At 40.8% G+C, this 6,924-nt stretch overlaps 1 long non-coding RNA gene across 1 annotated transcript; it reads left to right on the forward strand.

The window, feature by feature from the left end:
- Positions 1 to 611: 611 nt before the first annotated feature.
- LOC130684428 (uncharacterized) lies at positions 612 to 3,349 on the forward strand. Its single transcript, XR_008998707.1, has 3 exons — positions 612 to 2,413; positions 2,751 to 2,829; positions 3,032 to 3,349. It is a non-coding gene; the product is annotated as an uncharacterized LOC130684428 (long non-coding RNA).
- The last annotated feature ends 3,575 nt before the right edge of the window (positions 3,350 to 6,924 follow it).

Genomic DNA, 6,924 nt, shown 5'->3' on the forward strand with positions numbered 1-6,924 from the left:
ATGAAACAATCACTCTTTGGGTGTGTTTATTTGTTAAGTAATAAACGTTACCCTAGAGGATGTTTAAGTTTGTAAAAATGATGAATTGATGAATCCATACATGGAAAATGTAGCCACAGGCCCTTCTTCTCTCTCTCATCGGCACCTCCACCCCAGCCCCACACCCGACACGTGCACACCGCCCTCCCACTGTATGACGCTGGTCATACTGTCTTTGCAACACATAAAGCCTATGCCCAGGATAAGCTGCTCTTTCAAGCGCCTATCAGGCTTTCAGCATGTGCTTTGAAGAGATAGTGACATTGCTATGCTCTGACATGCACCGTAATGTCAGCACAGCAAAAGCAAGTGGAAGATTCTACTTCTCTGATAAAGATCAGTGGCTGTTTCCTGTCTTGAAGACGAAAGTTGAGCAAATGCAAAGGTCATCTGTGTTTATATTAACAATGCAAGAGTTACACTACATTTTCGCAACAACATCAGGTCATTATTTATCCACTTGTCCTTTTTTTTTTTTTAATCATTCCTTTGAACTTCCAGCATTTGCTTATCATGATATTCCTAAGTCTGTAAACAGCCCAAGTGTAGCTGTTCTATTTCTCTAAATAGAGTCTTAGGTCATTTTATTATCCAATGTTTTAAGTCATCAGAATGCACCCATCTGTTGTCCTTCTACATCTGGGGTAATTTTAACTCTTCAAGCCTACGGAAAAACTGGAGAAGCCAGCGTGACATGAGTGTGTTACTTTTGCCTACCACACTGCTTCCAAATATATCGTTTCTCCTGAAAAATCACAAGGAAATCGTTAAATATTTATGTTTCCTTGGAAATGGCTTTGAACGTTAATGGTGTCCCCCCTTCACTTACTGCTCTTTCTGGTTTTCTGATGCCGTGATATATTCCCCTGGGACCATAGCCACTCAGAGCCTCTTCTCACCAACTCAGGAAAACCTTTAAAGATGTGAAATCATAAAGACTCTGAGGCTGCCTTACCAGGGGCCAACGGGCAGATGTCCATAGCAGTAGAGCTATGAGTGGGGTGAAAAGACAACTGGAGTTTAACACCAATAACCTTGTCAATGTACTGATCGTTCTTTTAGATGACATTACATCCAATAATTAGATTTTCTTGCATGAGCGTTTTAGGGGTAACAGTATATTAATAGACCTGTTTGCAATCCGTTTGTCTACTTTCCATTTCATAGCTCCTTCAACAATAAAAAAAAAAGTGAGCAACCTAGTTTACATCACAAGAGAAGGCAAATCACAAGTTATCAACTGATTATGAAAAAGTTCTAATGTGTGAGACAGGATACGCTGCCTTTCGATCATCTTTTAGGGAAAGAAGCCCAATGGGTAAATTTAATTACTTGCGCTGACTAACTTACAAATGCAATATGAACAGAGGCAGTTTCAACCACACAATTGTTTCCTTCCAAGTTGTCTGTTTCAGCTGGAACTGACTAGATCGTTCTGTGGAATCAAACTACCACCCAAATCTTGGCAGTTTGCAACGACCAACGTTTATTTTTCAATTACACTACTTATCCAATGAGTGCTAGCAGGGACTTCTGTTCCATGTCATTCTCTCTATGGTACTCACAGTGACAGAGGGTTTCCTTTAATGTTGTCCTTCATTATAACAAAGACCGAGACAAGGTGAACCACAAGCTATGACTTAAGCTTCTACCTGTATGTTATACACAAGTCACTTCTAACTCCTGTGCCCATTTCAGTGGAAGAGCAAATCAATCCAAGTCAAACTTCAATGTCTTGGGGAAATACAACTTCACCCCTAGGAAGGGAAGCAGATATGGATGAATGGTAATACAATCACTACTCCAAACAAGACCCCTGTATCATTGCTTTATTTGAGTGAATTCTTTTTTAACAGATCCCTTTTAAAACATCAGCCTGGAAGCCATGCTTATGGAAATCAGCTTCACTAGTTCTAAGCAGGGGTTTCATGGTTTGGAGATGTTGTCTGACCTTCTTAACAGATTTCAGCCACAGACCTGTTGCAGGACTGTCACCACCCAAAGAATGACAAGTTTTCCTGCTTAAAGGTTTTGCATTTACGCATGCAAGGAGTACACCCTTCGCCCAAAGGACCAAGGCTCCCTCCTGCTCTGTCAGCTGCCAGTTTCCTCCAGCAAGTTACTAAAACTAGGTACAAGGTGCTGAGGAGTCACTATTCAGCAAATCCACAGAATGTGTGCCTCTGACAGCACCCTGGGAATTCCTGGTAATTGCCTCACTCCATCATGGAAACCCAGCTTCTATTTCAGCAGCAATAACGGGTTGTCCTGGACCACTGACCTCTTCTGAAGATGTCTTCAGGTTAGATCTGCCCTATATCTGGGGCAGTTGGTTCAAGACTTAGAGAAATTCCTACAGACTCTCTCATACCAGGTAAGTTTTTTTGTTTTTCTTTTGCTTTGGGGATAGATATGAACTAGTCACATTTCATCCACTCTTGGGCAGCATAGATTCGTATTACATAGAGAAGTGTGTTTATTCCTTCCAGGGTGTTAAGGTTTTTGTCAATGAGTATTGGCTACATCAACACCAGGGTGTAACCTTACATAAATCAACGTAGGAACATTGGATCTTAGTGATTTGAAGGTGGGAGTGGAATGAAATGTGGTTTTTTCAAGACAAAATAACAAGCTGAATATTTTATAATACGAATGGGATCCGTGATATACAAGGATATTTATCCAGAGTTTCTGTTCTCTTTGTCTTGTAGAATGATGGGGACCCACATGAGGAACTTGGCCGGAAGCAGCAAAGGCTTCAGGCTTGGTGATGTGGATCAAAATATGAAGGTAAGGGTTTTGAGACTCTGGTTTCCTAGGCCCAGGCGTCATCATACACGGGCACGGCCCCCTTTTACCGCTGTGGTCCAAACACTGTGAAGCCTTCTACCCACTGGCAGGGCTTCCCCTGCCATATGCTGATGACTAAGCCAGAAAAATACCTAGGTACTTTGGCAGAAACTCATGCAGATGTGTATGTTTCTAATTACAGGGAAATTGTTAGAAGACGACTTGGACTAGAAATACAGAGTCAATAATCCAGGCAGAAACAATGCTTTGTTTTCCTAAAGAAGAAAATGAGAACTTCATTTTAATCATTTTTCCCCTTCTCTCCCTTTCTGTTTGTTTTGATTCCCATGCATGGGCAATATCATATACTGGCAGTACAAGAAATTCTTGCAAACAATGTGGCCATTTCTTCTCGTATTTTAGACATACTTCATCTGTTATGTGGTTCCCCATCCATCCACTTTCATGTTACAGCTGAATGTGTGGAATCTGTGTCCCATCATTGTTCTTCATAGATACCATGTACATTTTTAAGGAATAAATGTCAATTAAAGTTATCCTTTTAAAATTTGTACTTGTCTAGTATATGTGTATAATTTTTTGCTTTTCTTAATCTTTTCCTGGCAGGTCAAAAAGGTTCAGAGAGTGACGTGTGTGTATGGAAACTGAATGCACTTTAAGTTCAAATGGGCAAGGGAGTTGTTTTATGAAATCTCACAGTTCTGTTCTTTACTGTGCCATCATAATTTGCATTTTTAAATCAGTGTGTCTCCAGCTTTAGGATAGTTCTGCTATTATTATTGGTGGATTTTGCAACCTATTCTTGACTCATTCAGTGAACCACACAAAATCTCCTGAGGCCAGATTCCCAGTCCCAAGAACTCCCTTTCACGTGATGAGAGCCTTACTCTTCTTCAAGATCACCTTAAGAATTCTCAATTTCTTGAATATAGAATTATTCCTGTTTACCAGTGAAGCAGAGGACATTGTAACATTCCTTTTGCTTCACCGGGACCAAGGAAATAGAGAAATCTAGTAGCCTATCTATGAGGAACAATAAATGATACATTCTGATTTCTTCTAGAACAAACCTGGCAAACTGTTTAAGAACACATGTGCAGAGCCTGGGCAAGTGGTGGGAGCTTAGAGGCACTGGATGAGGATCTGCCCAATATATAGTGTGTAAAGGGTCTCCTATAGGTGCTTTTCCATTCAAACTCAGACCAAACTGCCTCCCAATAATCTATGTTTTTACAGTATCTGACACCATGCTTATATTATGTTCATCACTGAAAGTGGGAACTGTGCCTTTCTTTTTGTGTAAACGATGAGTAAATGATAAAGCAGCTACAGAGGACTTGAAAAAAGAAAGCATTTTATTTTGTAGAAAATGCATCGTTTGCTGCTGTATACATGCACAGTCTGCGTGTTTCTTGTGTTACAACTGCAAGCTTTGTTTGTTTGGCACATCAGTAATACTTCTGATTGTTGGTTTAAATGTCAGTTAAAGTTTGTCATCAAGCATTGTTTTACAGTAGGCATCGGGGATATGAAGATGAATAAGACATGGTCCCTGCCTTCCAGTATCCCACAGTTTAGAGATGTCTCCATGGTAAAAAAAAAAAAAATAGCATTTTTTGAGCATCAGCTGTATCTCCTCAAGTATATTACTCATTTGATGTTCACATGACCTTGTGAAGTGAGCATTGTAACACACACAGACACACAGCACAGGTAATGAATGTGAGGCTTAGAGAGATCAAATAATTAACCAAGGCCACAGAATGAATTACATGGTTCCAGCAGAGCTGTGATTTAAACCCAGATCTTTCCAGTTCTAGAACTTATGCTCTCACCTACCAAGCTCTTATTGCCTCTATTTTACATCAGACTAACTGTGTAATTCATAAAGTCACTCAGAAAACATGACTTCATCATGATTATGACGATAGGTGGTGCATGCTCCAATTAGCAAATGGACCTCAGAGCCCTGGGGTAAGCTAACTTTCACTAGGCTTCTGGCCTACTCCGCCCTGCCAATAAACAAGAATCCACATGTCCTGGCCTGGCGCTTTATTCACAGGATTCCCAGGGCCACCCAGCCCCCCAGGCCACCCCTCATTCAACAGTCTGTGTATCCCTTTGCATTGTGGGGACTTCATCCACACCTACCAAAACTGTCACACCCCTTCAGAGACAAGACCTCCTGGGATGGTTAGTATTCTCAGAGTTTCTTAGAAATACCGTTTCCAAGGTTAGAACCCACCTTAGAGAGGGCATCTCCATATGCCCCAGTCTGTGCTTATTTTTCTTAGCCTGTCTATTAATATCTCAGATAGAATATAACCATCATTTCTTTTATTTACAAAAAAAAAAGAAAAAAGAAAAAAACCTTGATCAGATGACTACTTATGCATTTTTGCTCTGATTACGGCCAGATGTCTAAATGTCCGAGCTTTGCCTGTGGGGACAGTGTTTACCTTAGAGGTTTGTTGAGCAGGTTAAGATGAGATAAGAAATGCCACAGGTACCTAGAAGCCACAAATGGTAAACATAACTGTTTATTGGCTTAATGCATTGCCCTTACCAGGAAAATTTGTGTTTCAACAAAAGTAAACAAACCTAGAATGAAGCAGTGAATTTCTAATGGTGGAATTGTCCTCTTCTGCAGTGAGGTGGGAAAGGTAGATATAATATGGCAGGTTGTATGTAGGGGAGGTAGGCTCCAGGTATAACTTTCATCATGAGGGAGGCCTGGTCTACGAGATAATGATAGAAAATTTCAGGATTAAAGGAAAAGTGTAACAATAGATTACATGTATCAGGAGCTAATTATGTACTTAATCGGTTCTAAGCTAAGCTCATTTTATGTTTATTAACTCGTTTAATCCTCTCCACAACCCTGAATGTTGGTATCATTAATTATCCTCATTTCACAAATAAGGAAACAGAGCCTAAGAGAGATTGTATAATTTGCTCAAGATCACATAGTCAAAAGGCAGAGGAAGGATTTGAGTCAGATTTTTCCTGACATCAAAGTCCATGTGCTTCCCGCTCTATCACACTATGTTTCATACACAACGAAGTTGTGTTGCCTGCTCTTCCTGGGCTGACCCTGGATATTCTCGGGAGGAGGCCCTGAAAGTAGTGGTCAGTTAAACAACAATTAAATTTAATTAATGAACTAGGCCAAAGGACAGTGGGAAGAGTGGGAAGGTGGCGTTTGGGTGGAAATATTTGTTATGTTTCTCGTCAGTTGCCTGTACTCCTGAGTGGATGCCTGGAGGTGAGGCCAGAGAAGACATTGTAGCACATGCTCTATGGTGTCTGCACCTAGAACAGCATCATCTTGAGCAGCCATATCCTGGGGAGTGGAAATTCCTTCTGGTGGGCTGGGAAAGACATACCAGGGCCCTGTTTCCTATCATTTTTATTTGAGGACCAGGCCACTGGCATCAAGTGGTGAGGCATTAGGAAAATGTCAAAAGGAAAGAAATGCAAGTCTCTAAAGGAGAATTCAACACACTGCTCCCTCCCTGCAATTAGGAAAGAGGTGATAAGAGTCCAAAAGGTTAGGAGAGAGATTACAGGGTTAGGCAATTCTTCCGTGGCTCATGGCGGAAAAAAAGGAGATATGTCCACTCGCAGAGCTATGGAAACTGTTAGGAACGGAGCTGATTGCACACTTCTCAGTGTGCCTCAGGAAACAGGAAGGCATTTTTCCCTGTGGGGCTTGTAGTTTCTCCAATTTTCCTTGTTCAGGAAAGAATTCATTTTTTGAGCAATGTAGCTTCCTGCTATGATTTCTCAATTCTGCAAAGGAGAATAATTATGGATTAATAATGGACCAAAATAGAAAATGCTAAATGTGTAGAGCAGATAAGTAGAAAATGTTCTGTCTTGTACATGGTATTGTTTGGGTTCCTGGCAACATGAAGGAACAATCCTCACCTATGCAACTCTAAATGGATGTTAGAATTCACCCCCCTTTCCGACTGGTGTAAATTTTCAGTCTCAGTGGGACTACAATCATGAAGCTTGGTCAAGGGTAAGAAAAATTTCTTATAGCACAGATATTTTTTCCTCCTTGGCTCT

This window comes from Manis pentadactyla, chromosome 7 (genome assembly GCF_030020395.1).
Source record: "Manis pentadactyla isolate mManPen7 chromosome 7, mManPen7.hap1, whole genome shotgun sequence".
NCBI lineage: Eukaryota > Metazoa > Chordata > Mammalia > Pholidota > Manidae > Manis > Manis pentadactyla.